Source organism: Bos taurus, chromosome 1 (genome assembly GCF_002263795.3).
Source record: "Bos taurus isolate L1 Dominette 01449 registration number 42190680 breed Hereford chromosome 1, ARS-UCD2.0, whole genome shotgun sequence".
Classification (NCBI taxonomy): Eukaryota; Metazoa; Chordata; class Mammalia; order Artiodactyla; family Bovidae; genus Bos; species Bos taurus.
Window position 1 is genome coordinate 122,183,884 of NC_037328.1, and position 21,968 is coordinate 122,205,851.

The following is a 21,968-nucleotide window of genomic DNA, read 5'->3' on the forward strand; positions in this document are numbered from 1 at the left end:
TTGCAAAAGTGTCCAAAAGCCACTATTGAAGATGACTGCAGAGACTATACTTTAAACCACTGTGCCGTGTGCCTCTTTCATCTCTGTGTGATCTCTGGTTTCTTTCTGTGTTAACACAGAGGAAGAGAAACAGGATACATGGTGGAATGCTGCTTCATGTATTTTTGAAATTTTAGGATTATAACTGGGAAGCCCATGAGGCTCTAAGGAGGTCTTGTCTAAGGGTATGTTTTTCCTTCCTTTCGTGTCTCAATGGTGCAACCAACTGAAGACCACTTTTTATGTTATTCTGTCAATTTGGTGCTTCCCAGATCCTGTATATGTTTTAAATGTGAAACCCTAAACAAGTACAAATCTTGATTATGAATTCTCAATGAACAGTTTTCTCCCTACCTCTGGCACAGACTAGTGCAGTCAAGCTTTTTATTAATCCTCATTTGCCAGTATTTTTTCCTGGTTTCTCTTATACTGGATTGTGTCCCTTAGAGGGTTCCCATGTTATAGCTGCTACTGCTAAGTCACTTCAGTCGTGTCCGACTCCATGCGACCCCATCGACGGCAGCCCACCAGGCTTCTCTGTCCCTGGGATTCTCCAGGCAAGAATACTGGAGTGGGTTGCCATTTCCTTCTCGGGAGGGTCTTTAATACAATACATTTATTGCTCAGGCCCACTGTCTTGCCACAATCAGTGAAATAAAATTGGAAATTGGCAACTCTTAGAAGCCAAAGGAAATGCCTGTGTAATACATAGAATTTTCAGATTTTTCCTTACTTTCTGCTGCACAGATTTCTCTAAATTTCCTAGGAGTTTGGCTTTGTATGGAAATAGGTTTTAATTATGCAGTTTAACCTAGAACAAGGGTTTGAACTGCAGGTCCACTTGTATGCAATTTTTTCCAGTAAATATGTAGCACAGTGCCGTGTGATCCACACTTGGTTGAATCCACAGATGCAGAACTGTAAAGGTATATGTGTATTTCTGATTCCCACTGCCCACATTGTTCAGGAGTCAACTGTACTTTAGTTAGCACTTTTAGAGTTTCACATTATCTACTTTGAACATTCCAGAAATGGAAATGACATGGTTTGTTAGTGCCAAGAACATAGGCAGAGTGCTCAGACATCAACATAACAATTAAAATAATTTTCTCCTTGTGAATTAATTGTTTGCAATGACTAAAAAAGATCGTCCTTTTTTTTCTGTTTAAGATAACATATGCAATGTTTTGTCAGATGGCATTCATACAGAATTTCCAATTGTCTGAAAATGTTTGTTTCCACTATTGTTTATTATGTAAAACATCATTCAATTAATATAGGATCAACTTACAGAAAAATTTATCTTGGAAAAATTGATGAAACCATGTTTCTTCTGAAAATTTCAAGAGTATGTTTGCTCAGTTATTTTCACTTAACAGTCATTGAACATTATTTACTCTTTTTTTTTTTTTTTTGCTAAAAACAAGCAAAACAGATTTAGAAAATAAACAAATTTTAGACTCTTGCTCATGCAAGGATAGGCAGATGAGGGATGCCAGTGAGAATAATTAAAATGACAAAATATTTATCTAGTTTTTTAAATTAATTTTAATTGCTGCTCGCAGCTGTTTCTGCCCTCTCCACCACAAAACTGAATAAAACAAGCCTACAAAAGGGGGCAGCACTAGCCCATAGCTTTTACTAAAATATACTCATTTTCTTAGCCAGAATTATGCCAGGTCTAATCAGTACATTTTAATAAATAGAAGCAAAGGGTTTTAGAGTTAGAAGAAACAGGAAGAACTATCTGCTCTACATTCTAATGTACAAGTGAGAAAGCTGGAAAGGCCTAGTTCATGTATCCAAATTAGTACCAGAAATTAGTACTAGAACCAGAACTGTGATTACACATCCCCCTTTTTTGTCCAGTATTCTGGCAATCACACCAGAAATTTAAAACATTTCAAGGTACTTTCATAACAGTGACATTTTAATTATTAATTATTCTAAATTAATTCTAAACTATCTTAAACTCATGCAAACAGGGCCCATTTCAATCATCCAGACTCATCTCACAGCAGTCCTCTAACTATGGTGGAAGAGCCAAATTACTCTGTTGCAGAAATAAACACTTTAAAAGTGTCTATGTCATGGATTACATAGAGGTTTATTTTATTTTAAATGTCGATACACTTGTATCTTTACTTTCATGGCTACCATTCACATCTGAGTTTAATTTTTTTATTAATATAACTGCTTTTAGATTTTTTTGTAAAAGGATATTTAGCATTTGACAGATTCACTTGCACTGAGGTAATTTAATTATTGGTGGCACAATATCAGATGAGCACAGACAGAATCTAATCACTACCTTGATTAGAAGAAGGGAAGTATATTTAATGGGCAGTCAGATACAGTCTGCCCAGATATAATCCAGCCTTCCTGCCAGCCTGACAGAAGACATGCCTGGGGGTGTGAGAAGATTTCATTCAGAGGTCTAGCAGACTCAGTCAGCTATGGAAATTATTCTGGGTACCGCTACAATATTTCCATGAGTTTATTTTTATTTTTTCATCAGTTTTAACATTTGCATTTTTTGTTCTGTTTTCTCTGTTTGTACATTTCTTTCTGTTCTGTTTGTCTTTGTGTATTTCTGTCTACATGTAATCCATGCCGTTTGTTTGTGATATGGCTATAGCACCTGCCTGGAAATGGATATCAGGGCGAGATTGTGCCATTTTCTTCACTGATAGATTTATAGCATTCTAAGAGAGAATGTGTTCATATTTTTTTAATTTTTCAAGAGGCCACTTTATAATCAATTGAGAAAACAGGAGTGAGAAACATGTTATCTTTATCCTGACAAAGCTGTTGAGAGTACATAGCTGTGTTCTTTAGGAATACAATAAGTGCCCTACATGCAAACCTTCATGTTGTGAACTTTCAAAGATGCAAACGTGCATCTGGTTCTTGGAGGGAACCAGAATCTGTGCTCTCAACATCAAGTATGAGTGAAATTGTAGCTTGCCCTCTGCCTCCTGTTGCTAACCATCCTTCAACTCTACCATCTCCCACCTCCTTTCCCTCCTCCAGTTAGTAACTCTTCTTGTCTGTTCACACGATGGCAACCTGTCCCCAACTGTTATACTGACTACTGTACTTTTTGAGGTATTGTACTGTAAGATTAAAATGTTTTCTTTATTTTTGTGTTTTTTTATGTTTTATTTGTGTGAAAAATATTATAAACCTATTATAGTACAGTACTATATAGCTGATTTTGTTGTTTGGTACTTTGGCTAACTTTGACTTAATGAGCAAATTGAACTTATGAATATGCTCTTGGAACTGAACTTGTTTGTATGTAAGGGACTTAGTGCAATAGATCTGTAGAAGGATACAGATTGACATTTACTCTCCTTGTCTCAGACAGAGTCAAAAACCCACAGTCCTCAGAAATGAAGTACCTCACCTACAGTCACAATGCATTGGTCAACCCAAGATAGATACAACCAACTTTAAATGAGTGAAAAAATACAATCTTATTATATACCTGGAAGGAAAGAAAATAGTTTGTAAGAACACTAATGCTAACTCACAGATGTTCTGGTTTGGGGTTTTTTTTTTCCCCCTTTTCTTCAAAAAAGCTTGCAATTCAAAATGTTATATGAAATCACTTAATATATAAATGTGGGCAACTGACTACATTTTTAAAACACATCTGTAAGTTGATGATGCTTGCTGGCTTCTAGTTTTGTATTTCATTTTTATCAACTAACATCTTAGTAGAAGCTAGGATAAATTAGGCAGTTGAGTGAAAGGCCCTACGGATAAGGAAAATGAAAACAGAGGGAAGTTTCTCAATTGGACACAGGCAGAGGTATCAAAGATAGACATTGGCTCACTTCAAAGAAGCTTTCCTGCCCTGAATGTTTAAAATTAAAAAGACTGACAAAATCAAAGTGAGAGTGGAGAACAACTGGAACTCTCATAAATTGGTTTACCATTTTAGAAAATCATTTGGAAGTATCTAATAAAACAGACATATACTTTATGATTTTAATTTTTAAAGGTATATGCTCAAGTAAGTGCAAATGTTTAGCAAAGGTCATGCACAATAAAGTTTCTAGCAGCTATTTTCATAGCACCAAATGAAAAGATCCCAAAATATCCATCCACATATGTGGAATACCACACAGTAATAAAAGGGAGAAACTGAGACGTACAACACAGCGTGGCTGATAGAAAATCTCAGAAGCTATCTATATTAGTCAAGTTTCTCCAGAGAACCAAGAGAATATATATTGATATATGAAATTGGCTCATTTGCTTATGGAGACTAAGAAGTCTCACAATCTGCTGTTGGCAACCTAGAGACACAGGTGAGCTAATGGTATTCTAGTCCAAGTCCAAGGTAGGAAAAAACCGATATCACAGCTCAGACAGAGAGAGAGTAAATTCTCCCTAATGCCACTTTTTGTGGGCATCCAGCTGATCAGATGAGAATCAGCTACACTGTTTTGCAGGGCAATCTGCTTTGCTCAGTCTACTGATTCAACTATTAATGCCATCCAGAAACTCCATCACAGACACACCCAGGAAGCCTAACTACATATTTGGGCAACCCATGGGCCAGTCATGTTGACACATAAAACTAACTATCACGTGTCTACTCGGTGTCAACCTGGCACCCATACATACCTCCTTAAGCCATACTTCACCTTTGAACATAGACAATAAAAGTTAATTCCACCTAACCTGATAGGACTATACTTCTACAACTGGAAACACAACCACCCCTTTCCCAGAAGATAAAGTTCTTGAGTGACATATACCCTTCTGATGACTGGTAACTTAAATACTATGATATAAAATTAATATATAAGTACCATGATAATAAGTCAGTACATCTTATGTGGCATGATAAAGGAATAGGAGAGGAAAACAAAGGCATCTGGTGTACACACAACATATACAAAATAAGGAACACTCTTATTCCCAATTCTGTAACAGATCACATGGTCATAGCTGGCATTTATAATTGCCTTCTTCCTCTACCCATTACCTTTGCCTGCAGACAACACTTCAGATGGTTTGATTTTTTACTTGGTGGACTTACCCAAAACTTCACTCCTAAAGAGCATAGCACACTAGTAGTCCTGTCTGGATTGGATTGTTGTAGTTTTCCATTGACATTAATTCAGGGCATGGTAATATCAAGATATGCCCTAAGAGACTTCCTATATTCCAGAATACTCTTCTTAACCTTCATTGTTGAGTAGAATCCAGTTTCCCCTTGGTAATCGGGATTAGTCACTTCATTCAGGACAGTTACACCCTTGTTTACCTGTTGATTCAAAGGCTCAAAGTGCCAGGGTGGTGATTCTTAACTTTCAGTTTAATGCTGTTCATTGCTTTTCCTCCTAGTGTAAGCCTTCATCATTCTGATACTAAGGCTTCTAGGCCCGCAAAGCATGAGGTCACAGGAAGAGGAAACATAAATTGTGCTAACAGATTCACTATGGGTAACAGTGGTTCTGCTCCCATTTCCTCCCCTTGATTCCTGTATTCATGAATATTGGCTACAGAAGAACAGCACTGTATTTTGGATTCTGAGTCAGAGCAAATACAGCCTCATGGAGAACCTCACCCCAGCTTTGCAAGGCATTGCCACTTGGTGCTGTAGCCAAATCTTCAAAAAGCTGTTTAACCATTATTTCAACCCAGCTGCTTCCAGATGGTGAAGAACATGGTAACCTCAGTGAATTCTATGAACAGAAACCCTTTGCCACACTTCTTTTGCTGTAATGTGTGTTCCTCAGTCAGAAGCAACGTTTTGTGAAATACCATGATGCGGTGAAGAAAAAGAACACAAGTGGTAGTTTTGGCAGAAACCTTGCATGCAAGGAGAGCAAATCCATATCAGTTAGCATCTATTCCAGTAAGAACAAAATGCTGCCCGTCCATGAGCTAAGAGCCCAAAGCAGTCAACCTGCCGTGTGGTAGCTAGCTGATTACCTCATGGAGTGATGCCATACTGAGGACTCAGGGTTGAGCTCTGCTGCTGGCAGAGTGGGTGCTCAGCCTCGGCCGTGTGTGTGTATTAGTCGGTCGGTTGTGTCCGACTCTTTGTCCCCATGGACTTTAGCCAACCAGTCTCTTCAGTCCATGGAATTCTCTAGGCAAGAATACTGGAGTGGGTTGCCATTTCCTTCTCTAGGGGATCTTTCCCGACCCAAGGATTGAACCTGGGTCTCTTACATTGCAGGGTCTCACCATGCTTGGTGAGACGTTCATGGTGCTGAACCTGTGCTGACCTCTCTCCCTGCCACCATGAATCCAAGGGGCAATGATGTGTGGCAGGGGAAAGGGATTGGCTGGTAGAACAGAATGGTTCATCCTATTTGCTTGATTATTAAAACTCTCCTCTGTTGAGGTCACCCTTTGAGGAGCATTCACACAGGACACAGATAACTTCATGTTTTTGCCCAAAGAAGTCTGCCCATATACCTCTTCCTCATATTTCCTTGTCATTGGTTTTCCAACCATGTTCATTCCAAAGCTCTGATCATCCAACCAAATGGTTGTGTAGCCACGGATGAATATTGATGAATCATATAGCCCATGCATCATTATCACACATCTGGCCTTTTATCCTTCCAATCAAAGTGAACAACCAGGTATCTTGCTCAAGGGTCTGCTAACTGGGAAGATTTTCTTGACCACTGTCCTTCAGGGTTGTCCCAGAAAGGGGCTGTAGTGTTGCAGCTGTCCACAGCTAGTGTCTGTGTATCCTGCAGAACCATCTGTAAATCAAGCCTGAGTGTTTTTCTCCTCTGTGAATTGATGGCAGGTGTATTCTGAGAGTGAACGAGAAGTCAGTGTGGCAGGAGTGGGGACCACAGACATTGGGGCTATTTCTTCATGTAATCTGTGTCTTCTGGGCCTACTAAGGCCCAATTACATATATACCACTTCCATTTGATGATATAGTGCTTTAATGCACACCCAGTCTTATGGCTTGCTGGATCAGATAACAGGCAGTTCATGACCAGTAGCTTAGGTCCCATGGTACTTGGTGGCCAATGCTTAAGAATTTTTTCTCTGCTAAGGCCCATAGCTGGCCAAGAGTGATTTCTCAAAAGGAAAATAGTTGTCTGCAGGGGATGTCAGGATTTTGCTCCAAAACCCAGTTGTTACCATTCAGTCACCAAGTCATGGCCGACTCTTTGCAGCCCCATGGACTACAGCTTGACAGGGCTCCTTGTCCCTCACTCTCTCGAAGTTTGCCCAAGTTCATGCCCATTGAATCAGTGATGCCATCCAACTATTTCATCCTCTGTCGTCCCCTTCTCCTCCTGCCTTCAATTTTTCCCAGCATCAGGGTCTTTGCCAGTGAGTCGGCTGTTTGCATCAGGTGGCCAAAGTATTGCAGTTTCAGCTTCAGCCTCAGTCCAAAACCCTAAGAGTCTGCTAAAAACTCCACACAGCATCTCTGTGTGTCATAGACACTTCAAACACCATTGGATCTGCTGGGTAATATGACCAAGCAGCTTGCACAGCAGACCAGATCTATTGCAGAGCTTTCTCTGGTTCTGGCTCAAAACTATCAGCCATTCAGGACACTTGGTAAATGAGCTGCAGTAACACTCGAATGAGAAAATGCTGCCTCCAAACTCCAAAGGCTGCAAGGAGGCACTGTGCCTGTTTTTTGTTTTGTTTTGTTTTTTTGTTTTTTTCAGTTGTAGAAGAGGCCAGATGTACAAAATTATCCTTCATGTTAGAAGGGATATCTCAACATGCCCTACACCACCAAACTGCTAGAAATTTCACTAAGGTGGAAGGCCCCTGAATATTTGCTGGATTTGTTTCCTACTCTCTGTTAAGCAAATATCTTACCAATAAGCCTAGAGTAGTTGCTACTTCTTGCTCACTAGGTCCAGTCAGCATAATGTCACCAATACAACAGAGCAGTGTGGTATTTTGTGGAAGAGAAAGGTGATCAGGATCTCTGTGAAGTAAACTATGACATGGGACTACAGAGTTTACATCCCTGTGAGGTAAGACAGTGAAGGTTTATTATTGGTCTTGCCAGCTGAAAGCAAACAACTTCTGGTGGACCTTGGAGACAGGGATGGAGAAAAAGGTATTTGCCATATCAATAGCTGCATACCAGGTACAAAGGGATGTGTTAATTTGCTCAAAGCAATGAAACCATGTCTGATACAGCAACTGCATTTGGAATCGCCACCTGATCGTCTACAATAATCCACTGTGATTCTCCAAGATACTTGTCTTCTGCACAGGCCAGATAGACAAGTTGCATGGGGATGTGGTGGGAATCACTACGTTTGCATCTTTCAAGTCCTTGATGATGGCATTAATCTCTACTCTATCTCTGGGTGTTACAGTATTGATTTTGGTTTACTATTTTGCTGTGTAAAAGTGGCCCTAGTTGGCTTCTCCTTGGCCTTTTCCACCATAATCCCCTTCACTCCACATGTCAAGGAACCAGTGAGGGCATTCTGTCAACTACTGAGTATTTCTTCCTGTTATGCACTCTAAACTGGGGAAATAACAACAGGATGGGCTGAGGGACTCATTATTTCCTATCCTCAATGCACAGTTACTCTAGTAAAAGGCCATAGGTCCCATAGGGATGGCTTGGGGAAATATTAGTAGTGTAAATTTTTAGTAATGTTTCTGGGTCCTTCCTCCAGGGGACCTGACCTCTCTTTATTCAGGGACTTTTCTATGTATAAACTGACTCGAGTCTGGGAGTTGACTCAGTGTGTGTGACCTTCTGTTTTTATGATTCAGTTTTAACTTTTGTTCTCTTAATCTAGAACTTTTCTGCTGCAAGTTTAAGACATCAGAGAGTGAAGCAAAGTGGGGGAACTGATGATGCAGGCCTCTTTAATGTCCCTCAAATTAAAATACAAACAAGCAAACAGTGCTGACATGATCCTAACATGTGGACTGGCCTGACTAAGACAAAAAGACTCCATTTGCACCCATCTTCAAATAGTATTTACATACCTATGCACTACTTTTAAATAGTAAATGGGTTATTAATAAAAATTAGTACTTAAAACAGTTTATCATAAGCAGCAGTATTTCCTTATGATTAAAATAAGGACTATGGAAATAAATATCCAGTTAGAGTTAACATCCCATTTCTACCCTTCGTTCCTCTGTACTTCACTTTCCCCTTAGATCCATGCTTCAGGCAAATCATATTAACCTCTCTATGCCCTAGTTTTCCCATCTGTAAACTGGGAAAAAATTATACTACCTACCTACATGAGTTGATTTGAGGATTGCGTGCTTAGCAGCTTCAGTTGTGTCCGACACTTTGTTGGACTATAATCCATCAAGTTCCTCTGTCCATGGGATTCTCAAGGCAAGAAAATACTGGGGTGGGTTGCCATGCCTTCCCCCAGAGGATCTTTCTGACCCAGGGATCAAACCCAAGTCTCCTGTGTCTCCTGCATGCAGGTGGATTCTTTACCCACTGAGCCAACTGGGAAGCCCAGTTTGAGGATTAAATGGTTTCTTATATATAAAGTGCTGAGGACAATGCCTTCTTCACAGCCACAGTAAACACTACACAGGTGGTAGCTATTATTTTGTTACTAACTTTTCCTTTTTAAAGGGAAGCTCTGTTGTTAACTTGAAATCTGAGATTTCAATGACACCTGCCATAGCTGTTTTTTTTTTTAAGTATTTAATTGTTATATCTTTTTAAAAATACTTTAAATATTGTTTCTAGTTTGATTTTGGATCAACAGAAATAGAACAAATGTATTCCCTACAACTAACCCTTAAGCTAAGGATTTCTTAGAGATTCTCAAACTAAATTGTACATCAAAATCACTGGAGGGTTTGTTAAAGTAGATTTCTGGGCCTGAGATGGGTTCAGTAGATGAGTTCAGTTCCTCATGCAGTAGGTTTAGGGTAGAGCCTCCCTAATGGCTCAGTGGGTAAAGAATCTACCTGCAATGTAGGAGACACAGGTTCAATCCCTGGGACAGGAAGATCCACTGAAGAAGGAAATGACCACCTAGCACAGTATTTTTGCCTGGGAAATCCCATGGACACAGGAGCCTGGTGGGCAACAGTCCATGGGGTTGCAAAGAGTTGGACACTACTAAGGGACTAAACAGCAACTGAGGTTTTGCATTTCTAAGTATTGCTGGTATAATCCTGTTAGCCTGGGGATGACACTTGAGAGCTATTATCTTAGTGAACAAAATTGAAAATTTGTTAGGGAAATAATTTTGAAAATTTAATAAGTCATTCTCATTCTCTATCTGGGTATGTGTGTATATATATATAGTTGTTGTTTAGTTGCTAAGTTGCATCCAACTCTTGGGATCTCATGGATTGTAGCCCACCAGGCTCCTCTGTCCATGGGATTTCCCAGGCAAGAATACTGGAGTGGATTGCCTCTTCCTGCTCCTGGGGATCTTCCTGACCCAGGAATTGAACCTATGTCTCCTGCATTGCAGGGAGCTTCTTTACCACTGGGAAGCCCAGTTATATTATATTCAAGGTTAATTTCTCTCATGCAATGTTAGACAGTATCCTAATCACAAGATTAACTTATTGATGCTTCCCAATATGATCCCAAGTCCTGAGGAACACCACTTAGCCAACACATGTGGCCAGGATTGGAACTCTGAAGCCCTGGGAGATGGAGCATAACATATATATTCTAATGGTCTTAAATATACAACCTTCCGTGAGCACTTACTCTGTTTGCAGCATGAAGATGAAGCAGCTGCCCCCACACAGACTCCACAAGAGGGAAGGGGCTTTAGAACTATATGTGGGCTCTACCACCAGCTCGCCCATGTCTCGGGGAGCATGAGGGGGGACACTTGGTATTCCAGAGAGAACTCTACTCCTGGGGCCTCTGAACAGACGGGCTGGGACAACAGCTGCTTCTGCATTGCTAAGATATATGAAAGTGTTACTCTGTATCAGTTCAGTTCCGTTGCTCAGTCATGTCCCACTCTTTGCAACCTCATGGACTGCAGCACGCCAGGCCTCCCAAAGCCTGGAAGCCTGCTCACTCACATCCATTAAGTCTGTGATGTTATCCAACCATTTCATCCTCTGTCGTCCCCATTCTCCTCCTGTCTTCAATCTTTCCCAGCATCAGGGTCTTTTCCAATGAGTCTGTTCTTCACATCAGGTGGCCAAAGTATTGGAGTTTCAGCTTCAGTATCAGTCCTTCCAATGAATATTCAGGACTGATTTCCTTTAGGATTGAGTGGTATGATCTCCTTGCAATCCAAGGGGCTCTCAAGAGTCTTCTCCAACACCACAGTTCAAAAGCAGTGATTTTGGAGCCCAAGAAATAAAGTCTGTCAGTGTTTCCATTGTTTCCCCATCTATTTGCCATGAAGTGATGGGACCAGATGCCATGATCTTAGTTTTCAGAATGTTGAGTATTAAGCCAACTTTTTCACTCTCTTCTTTCACTTTCAAGAGGCTTGTTAGTTCTTGTTCGCTTTCTGCCATAAGGTGGTGTCATCTGCATATCTGAGGTTATTGATATTTTTCCTGGCAGTCTTGATTCCAGCTTGTGCTTCAGCATTTCTCATGATGTACTCTGCATATAAGTTAAATAAGCAGGGTGACAATATACAGCCTTGACTTACTCCTTTCCTGATTTGAGCCAGTCTGTTGTTCCATGTCCAGTTCTAACTGTTCCTTCTTGACCTGCATAAAGATTTCTCAGGAGACAGGTCAGGTGGTCTGGTGTTCCCATCTCTTTCAGAATTTTCCTGAGTTTGTTGTGATCCACACAATCAAAGACTTTGGCATAGTCAATGAAGCAGAAGTAGATGTTTTTCTGGAACTCTCTTGTTTTTTCAATGATCCAGTGGATGTTGGCAATTTGATCTCTACTTCCTCTGGCTTTTCTAAATCCAGCTTGAACATCTGGAAGTTCATGGCTCACATACTGTTGAAGCCTGGCTTGAAGAATTTTGAGCATTACTATGCTAGCATGTGAGATGAGTGCAATTGTGCGGGAGTTTGAGCATTCTTTGGCATTACCTTTCTTTGGGATTGCAACGAAAACTGACCTTTTCCAGTCCTGTAGCCACTGCTGAGTTTTCCAAATTTGCTGGCATACTGAGTGCAGTACTTTTACAACATCATCTTTCAGGATTTGAAATAGCTCCACTGGAATTCCATCACCTCCATTAGCTTTGTTCGTAGTGATGCTTCCTAAGGCCCACTTGACTTCACATTCCAGGATGTCTGGCTCTAGGTGAGTGATCACACCATCGTGGTTACCTGGATCATGAAGATTTTTTTGTATAGTTCTGTATATTCTTGCCACATCTTCGTAATATCTTCTGCTTCTGTTAGTCCATAGCATTTCTGTCCTTGATTGTGCCCATCTTTGCATGAAATATTCCCTCTGTATCTCTAATTTTCTTGAAGCGATTTCTAGTCTTTCCCATTCTGTTGTTTTCCTCTATTTCTTTGCACTGATCACTAAGAAAGACTTTCTTATCTCTCCTTGCTATTCTTTGGAATTCTGCATTCAGATCAGCATATCTCCTTTTCTTCTTTGCCTTCAGCTTTTCTTCTTTTCTCAGCTATTTGTAAGGCTTCCTCAGACAACCATTTTGCCTTTTTTGCATTTTTTTTTCCCTTGGGTATGCTCTTGATCACTGCATCTTGTACAATTTCACAAACCTCCATCCATAGTTCTTCAGGCACTCTATCATATCTAATACCTCGAATCTATTATCTTTTACTCTGTATATCATTTACTCTATAGTTGAAAAGATAAAATCTTACCAAATAAAATCATATAAATATAAATACTTAGAAAGTTTAACATTCATGTAACATTTCGAATGCCAAGTACTCCAAAGGAATATGTTTTTTATTTCATAGCCATAGAATTTTTCTTGCTAAACATTCTTTTTTTTTTTTTTAAACAACTAGTTATTCTTCTCTTGTCTAACAAGTAATCCATATGATTACTATCATTTAGGGCAAGATGATTTCTTGGATATTCTTTATGTCACTAACTTCCAGGGAAAGCTCTGCTAAAAAATAAGCAAACAAATCTCTTCTTGCTTCTGTGTATGTGTGTTTGCCATTTACTTTACTGAGATCTAAGTGTAATTGTAAAGTATTTTAAGCTATGTGATATCAAAATTTAGTATCAGTTGTACAATAATAGTAAATACGTGTAATAATTTTTAAAATTTAAGTGTAATAATTTTTAATATTTAAGTGTAAGCCATTTACTTTAAAGAGATCTAAGTGTAATTGTGAAGTATTTTAAGCTATGTGATATCAAATTTTTAGTATCAGTTGCACAATAATAGTAAATAATTTAAAGAAGAAGAAGGCAAATCAAAACAGTAGTGAAGCTTGTTTTTTGTAAATAAGTTTTTCTAAGCTGTGCGTAAAGTAAAAAGCAGGAAAACATGTAGGAGATAAAGTAAAAGCAGGACAGATTCCTTTGTTATTCCCTCTGTTGTAAACTCATATCTGGTGACTGACTCAGTTTCATCATTTGTGGTATTTTTATGATGCACTCTTTAAGAATGTCAGAAGGAAATAGGATTTGAAGAGTAAAACTGGGAGCAATAGAAATACAAAACTGTACCAGTAATTATTTTATTACATTTTTTTATCTTACTGAAAATGTGGCTGTGTGTTATTTAAGCAATCACTTCCTTAAAAGAAGACTGACTCAGCACTCTTTGTTAATTGATACAGTGTCTTAGGATATATAATAATGTAGAGCTTCTAATTTGGTCAAATTGTAGAACAAAACTTGGAATTCTGCCAAATGACCAGGTAATTGGGATACCAGGCTTCGGACACTATGAGTCCACAGGGTCACTGGCTTTAAAAAACAAAACAAAACAAACAAACAGATCTGTGAAGCCAGTTTAACTAATGGGTTGATTCATTTTTACTTCTGTGTTGTTTTTTAACACTGTCCTATCTTACTGTACAGGTCACAGGCCTTCACGTCTGGAACTGATCTAGTTTTTTTCCGTTGAGATAATGAAAAGTTCATGTCCATGCCTCAGAGTTACGTGGGAGTTGATGTTTTGGGGATTATTATCCAAACTGCTCTTCTAATAGCATTTCAGTATCATCCATCCTTAGGGAATTATGAGTAAATGCTAGATAATGAAATTCACTCATTATCAGATATAAAAATATGTAAAAGTATGTGATCTTTGCCTCAGAAATCCAAATATGACCAGAGTTTGATTTCCTAGCTCTATCCTTTTTAGACAAAATCCTTAATGAAGTCTCTGTGAGCCTTGATTAGTAAGGGTAAGAATTCCCTCTTTTTAGATTGTTGTTATAAACATATTTTACTATTATTATTCTATTTATATTATTACTACACCCTTCGTTCTCAACTCTAAGTATTTTTATGGCTTTCAGATGATGCCTAAGTACTCTAAGTGGGAGATAAATTTCTTAGAAAAATAATGAGGAAGTAAAATTTTACTAATTCTAAATATTGGATATACCTAATCTAACATTTTCTACACTCAGGAAATGGATGTTCTCCTACAATACTGGTGTATATTTGAAACACATTTTTGACTTTTAATAGTCAATTCAAATAACAACTATAATTATTAATGTGTATATTTATATTAATAAGCCACACATCCTCCAGATTAGTTTTACAATAATATTTTCCAAATTTTAGTTTTTGTGAAGACTTGTTAAAGACTTATTCTAAGTTGAGAATCCATGATTCAGTTCAAGTTTTACCTCTCAAAATATGTGATGGATTTCCTTCAGAGTACAGTAAGGAGTGTTTGAGAGCATTTATACAACCACAGAATTTATAAATAGAAGGAACTTTAGTATTCAATCAGATCAGATCAGATCAGATCAGTCGCTCAGTCATGTCCGACTCTTTGCGACCCCATGAATCGCAGCATGCCAGGCCTCCCTGTCCATCACCAACTCCCGGAGTTCACCGAGACTCACGTCCATCAAGTCAGTGATGCCATCCAGCCATCTCATCCTCTCTCGTCCCCTTCTCCTCCTGCCCCCAATCCCTCCCAGCATCCGAGTCTTTTCCAATGAGTCAACTCTTCGCATGAGGTGGCCAAAGTACTGGAGTTTCAGCTTTAGCATCATTCCTTCCAAAGAAATCCCAGGGCTGATCTCCTTCAGAATGGACTGGTTGGATCTCCTTGCAGTCCAAGGGACTCTCAAGAGTCTTCTCCAACACCAAGTTCAAAAGCATCAATTCTTCGGCGCTCAGCCTTCTTCACAGTCCAACTCTCACATCCATACATGACCACAGGAAATACCATAGCCTTGACTAGACGGACCTTTGTTGGCAAACTAATGTCTCTGCTTTTGAATATGCTATCTAGGTTGGACATAAGTTTCCTTCCAAGGAGTAAGCGTCTTTTAATTTCATGCCTGCAGTCACCATCTGCAGTGATTTTGGAGCCCCCAAAAATAAAGTCTGACACTGTTTCCACTGTTTCCCCATCTATTTCCCATGAAGTGATGGGACCGGATGCCATGATGTTAGTTTTCTGAATGTTGAGCTTTAAGCCAACTTTTTCACTCTCCTCTTTCACTTTCATCAAGAGGCTCTTTACTTCTTCTCCACTTTCTGCTATAAGGGTGGTGTCATCTGCATATCTGAGGTTATTGATATTTCTCCTGGCAATCTTGATTCCAGCTTGTGCTTCTTCCAGCCCAGCATTTCTCATGATGTATTCTGCATATAAGTTATATAAGCAGGGTGACAATATACAGTTTTGACATATTTGGAACCTTTTCCTATTTGGAACCAGTCTGTTCCATGTCCAGTTCTAACTGTTGCTTCCTGACCTGCATACAAATTTCTCAAGAGGCAGATCAGGTGGTCTGGTATTCCCATCTCTTTCAGAATTTTCCACAGTTTATTGTGATCCATGCAGTCAAAGTCTTGGCATAGTCAATAAGCAGAAATAGATGTTTTTCTGGAACTCTCTTGCTTTTTCCATCATCCAGCAGATGTTGGCAATATGATCTCTGGTTCCTCTGCCTTTTCTAAAACCAGCTTCAACATCTGGAAGTTCACAGTTAACATATTGCTGAAGCCTGGATTGGAGAATTTTAAGCATCACTTTACTAGCATGTGAGATGAGTACAATTGTGCAGTAGTTTGAACTTTCTTTGGCATTGCCTTTCTTTTGGATCAGAATGAAAACTGACCTTTTCCAGTCCTGTGGCCACTGCTGAGTTTTCCAAATTTGCTGGCATGTTGAGTGCAGCACTTTCACAGCATCAGTTTTTATAATCTTATCATACCATTAAAATTACATAATTATATAATTAATTGTACTGACTAATTGCCTTTTAAATGAAATATACTTGATTTACTATATTGTGTTAGTTTCACATGTACAAGAAAGTGATTGAGTTTTATGTATTTACTTATATACATATATTTCAGATTATTTTCCAATATAGATTACAACAAAATATTGGATATTGTGCCTTATCTTCCAGTAAGCCCTTGTTCCTTAGCTATTTTATATATAGTTGTGGCTTCTGTTAATCCCATACTTCTAAATTATTCCTCTCTCCCATCTTCCTTTCATCTTTGGTAAAAATACGTTTGTTTTCTGTGTCTGTGAGTCTGTTTCTGTTTTGTAAGTCAATTCATTTATGTTATTTCTTAGATTTCACATACAAATGATACACAATATGTGTCTCTTTGTCTGACTTACTTCACCCAGTTTGATCATCTCTAGGTCCATCTGTTTTGCGGCAAGTAGCTGCCGTATTTCATTTTTGTCTGTGACCGAGTGTTATTTTATTGTATATGCATACCACATCTTCTTTATCCATTTATCTGTTTAAGGACGCTTACGTTGCTTCCATGTGCTGGTTATTATAAATTGTGTTGCTATGAACACTGGGGTGCATGTGTCTTTTTGAATTAGAGTTTTCATTTTTTCCAGGAATGTGCACAGGAATGGGACTGCTGGACCATATAGTAGCTCTATTTTTAGTTTTTTAAGGAAACTTCATACTGTTCTCCATACTAGCTGCACCAGTTTATATTTCTACCAGCAATATAAGAATATTCCCTTTTCTACACACTTTCTCCAACTTTTATTATTTGTAGACTTTGATGGTAGTCATTCTGACCTGTGTGAGGTGATACCGTATTGTAGTTTTGATTTGCATTTCTCTACTAATTAGTGATGCTGGGCATCTTTTCGTGTGCCTTTTGGCCTACAGGAGGTCTTTTTTGGAGAAATGTCTATTTAGGTCATCCACCCATTTTTTAATTGAGTTGGGCTTTTTGTTGTTATTTAGTTTTATGAGCTGTGTGTATATTTTTCATATCAACCCCTTTGTTACATTTGCAAATATTTTTTCCCATCCCATAGATTGTCTTTTTGTTTTGTATATGGTTTCCTTTGCAGTGCAAAAGCTTTGACGTTTGATTAGGTCCTGTTTGTTTATTTTGCTTTGGGGAGACTGACCTAAGAAAGTATGCTACAATTTATGTCAGACAATGTTTTGACTTTCTGCCTGATGTCTGATTGGGTGATTTCCGTTATTCTATTTTCCTCATCCCTTATGCATTCCTCTGCATTATTTAGTTTGCTCCTCATCGCTTTTAGCTTAGTTTTTATTTTGGCAACTGAGTTGTCTAATTAATGGGTTCCTCTCTATAGATTTTAGTTCCTTGTCACAATGATCTATGTTTCTATTGATAATCTTTCTTAATTCCTTTAGTATTTTTATTTCCTCCTTTTTGAACAGGATCTAGTAGACAGGACAGGTCTGTTTCATTATTTGTTCTTTTAGGAGATTTTTCTAGTTCTTTTAACTGGGAGTAGTTCCTCTTCTTTTTCATTTTACTGGTTTCTCTGCCTGTATGTATTGGGAGAACACTGTGTTCTTGAGGGTTGTTTTTATGTGGGAGAGTTTCTGTGTAAACTGTGTGACTCCAATATTTTTGGTGCCTGGGCTGCTTCTCGTGTGGACGCCTGCCACACTTTTCCTCAGAGTGTGCTGGCCATTATTCCCTTGATAGTGGGTGTGATTGGTACTGTGGTGACCAGAGCCTGCACCGGATGTTGGGTGGGGTTTCCTCTTTGCTTTGTGGCTACGGTAGCCCTGTCAGGGGCAGGCCTGTTCCCCAGTTGTTGGAGTAGAAGCCCTGAAGATTGGGTTCAGTAAAGCTCTATTTCTGTTAAGTGTGTGCTCTGTCGCTAAGGAGGTGAGTTGCCAAACAAGAGAGGCTTGTGTGGTCACAGTGAATCTATGTGTCACCTGTGCTGCTGTCCTCAGTTTTTCCCAGAAACAGCCCAAGGTCACATCCCCTTCTTCACTGTGTTCATCCCAGACCTGTGTTAGTCTGACACAGGAGGCAGGGGTGTCGTGTCTGTAGGAATCAAAATGGTTGTACTGACGACTATTACCTGGCTTGCCTCTCTGGTAAGTCTCTCCTAGGGCATGTCTGGCCCAGATCCAGCTCTAAGCTGTGGTATAATGTAGGTGGGACTGGAGTGCTCTGCTGGGAAAGGAACCACTCCATACTCCTCCCCAGGGGCTGTCCTCCAGGGACATGCAATTCTCTGCTGCCTTCCACCACCTGAAGTGTAGGCTGACTGTCTGCTGCTGTGGAACCTGCCCCTGGATGACCCCTGCTGTGAGAGAACTGATAATCACTCTGCCCAGTCCTCAAGCTCACAAAGCTTGCAGCCTCTGAAGCCACACCCCACCATGGCAAGGGGGAAATGGGGCTTTCATGGCTGACTCACACCTGTGTATATGCTCGTTTGGGGGCATGTACAGCATACCCACAACCCACCCTAAATGCACTAACTGGCAGCCCAGACTACACTCCACACCCTTCAGGCTGTCTCTATGCAGCCTAGATGGAGTCCTTTCCAAGGGTCCATCAGCTGAAGCCCTACTTTCAGTGCCTGGGCACTTCACATACTCGCAGCCCCAGGCACATTTTGGGCTGGAAAGGCAGGGAAGTGGAAGCTAACAGCTGCTGTCTGTCTCTGCCCAGATAGTTAGGCAAGCACATTCCAGGCCCCTTCAGCTCTCTATGTGTCCTAATGAACTTCCCAGCCACTGAAGGGGATTCTCAAGGCAAGGGCACCTTTCCTTTTTCACCTTTCAGGAGCTCCAATCCCATCCCAAAGTCTTTTTCTTTTTTATCCTGCCCAGCTACATGAGGATCTTTCTTGCAGCTTTGGTTGTGTAAGAGGCCTTATACCAGTTCACAGTTGCTTTTGTGTGAGAATTGTTCCACATATAAATATATTTTTGATGTGTTTGTAAAGAGAGGTTAGTTCCAAATCCTTCTACTCCATCATCTTGATCTCTACCCTTAAAACTGTTTCCTACTGAATAATTTCCTGCACATTGAAATTACATCCATTTATGACAGCACTCATCCCAGCTTGAATGTAGGCATTTAGAAGCAATGTATGACTTGCTTCTAAAATAATAAAATATGAAAATGAGATGGGATATCTCTTCCTTGATTCAGTTAGTAGTATGGCAAAGGTTATGAGATGTCACTGTTAACTGATTAGAGAGATATTTTTTTCTCTATTGATGACTTTGAGGAAGTAAGTTACTAAAAAATTTTTTAGTAACCCCAGGCAGAAGTCCAGGTGGCAAGAAACTGCAGATAGCCTTCAGCTGACAGCCAGACAATAAAATAGACATTTCAGTCATACAGCGGCAAAGAAGTGAACTATGTCGACAAACTGAAAGAGCTTGGGATCAGATTCATCCACTCAAGACTCAAGATGATAATTCAGCCTAGAGAGCACCTTAATTGACACCTTGTAAGACCCTGAACAGGCGACCCATGTAAGCTGTGCCCAGACACCTGACAAAAATTTTTAGATAATAAATGTATGTTGTTGTAAGCTACTAAGTTTATGGTAGTTAATTACACAGCAACAGAAAAGTTATACAATCAGCCAGGTCAAATTGAAATAATTTGAGCCTGCTTTACCATTTTCTATAGTGCTGTCTCATTCAAAGTATTTGTTGCTCAGTCATGTCTAACTCTTTGCAACTCCATGGACTGTATTGTGCCAGGCTCCTCTGTCCATATTTTCCAGGCAAGAACACTGGAGTGGGTTACCTTTTCCTCCTCCAAGGGATCTCCCTAACTCAGGGATTGAACCCAGTCTCCCACATTACAGGCAGATTCTTTACTGTCTGAGCCAGCAGGGAAGCCTTCTGTCTCATAAACAATTGCAGTTTGACTTGTGAGTTTTTTTCAATTAATAAAAATATTTTATTTTTCTGAATTTAAGGTTTCTGTAGCATGACCAGTTTTTTTTAATTTTAGATTTGTTAAACTTAATTTCTTTAATATATGTAAAGCAATACTCACTTTCATACCTAAATACTATTGTTTTGTTTTGTTTTTTCTTTAAAGAAGAAACCCTATCTACTTTGGCCCTTCAAAACCTAGATTCACCCTGAGCACTGATCATACTCTCTGGCTCTTGGACAGTCTTGCACACCGACTGCAAGCTCCGTGAGCTGTCAGGGATAGGCTAACTCCTCTCCTTGGCTGACCAAGAGTCCTGCCTACATCAGCAGGCAAAATTGGCTGAACCAACAAAGGGACAGATTGGAAGCCTTACAGGCTTTAAATAATCAGAGGAACTGCTCTTCTCCCTGCCAGAGCTGAGACTGAACTCATTTTCCTAGAGATACTGTGTAGTAGGGGACATTAGCTGGGGGAATCCCACCACAATTTCCTAGTCCACAAGGTTCCCTTTTCCCCCACAGGGTACATGACTCTTCTCCACAGCCCAGAAATACCATTCTGCTGGCAGCACTGGCAGATGGCATCATGCCAGTCTAGGAGATGTTCTTTGTCCCACACACTGGAGAATCCCTTCCCTAGAGGTGCAAAGTCACTAAGCCTGGGGAAGCTCCTTCAGCTCCCTCAAATTGCATTAGCTGAGACCAGTGGCAGCCTCATGTCACAAGCTAAGAGAAGCAGAAGACAGCTTTGAAAATTAGTTATCGGAACCACAGACCATAGAATTAGGCCAAAGATAAATAGAGGACTGCAAGCTAAGACAAAATTTTAAAAGGACAGGGGGCATCCTTAAAATATAGTCCAAATGCCTGGGATACAATTTAAAAGATCACCCATTATACAGAGGATTGAAAATTAACTTGAATTAGAATCAAAAATTAACTGATACCAATACAAAGATGAGTCAGGTATTGGGGTGATCTGACAAAGATCTTAAAACAATCATTATAAAGATGATTTCACAAGCGATTAGAAATTATCTGAGACAGATGAAAAATGAAAAATTTCATCATAGAAAAATAAGTTACTTAAAGGAACAAAACAGAAATTATAGACCTGAAAAATACAGTAACAATTTTTTAAAACTTTCTAGACTTGCTAGACAGCCTCCCTGGAGTAGGAAATGGCAACCTCCTCCAGTATTCTTGCCTGGAGAATCCTGATAGCTTACAGTGAATGGTGAACAGTGCCTCCAGATTCATGGTCTCCGAAGGAGAAGATTTAACTCCAGGACCAAAGACAAGGTCTCAGTCACTCAGAGCTTTGTGTGCAAAATTTTATTTAAAGTGACAGGACAGAGAAAGCTTCTGACATAGACATCAGAAGGGGATAGAAAGGGTACCTGCCTCACTAGTTTAAGCGGGGGCCTTATATACTTCTCAACTAGCTGCTTAGAATAAATAAAAAGAATACCTCAAGGTTGTTAAGAGTTCCACCAGACCCTTTCCCAAGGCATACATCCTGAGATAATTTTGGCATAAGATTAGTCACGGAGAATGTGTTCTGGGCAACCTCTCTGGGCGAGATCTACTGTTGCTGTGTAGTTCAGGGGTACAAGTCTTCAGAAACAGGTTCCCAGGCAAGATTTGTTACAATTATAATCATTAATATAGAACCTAAGAAAAGTATTTCCTTG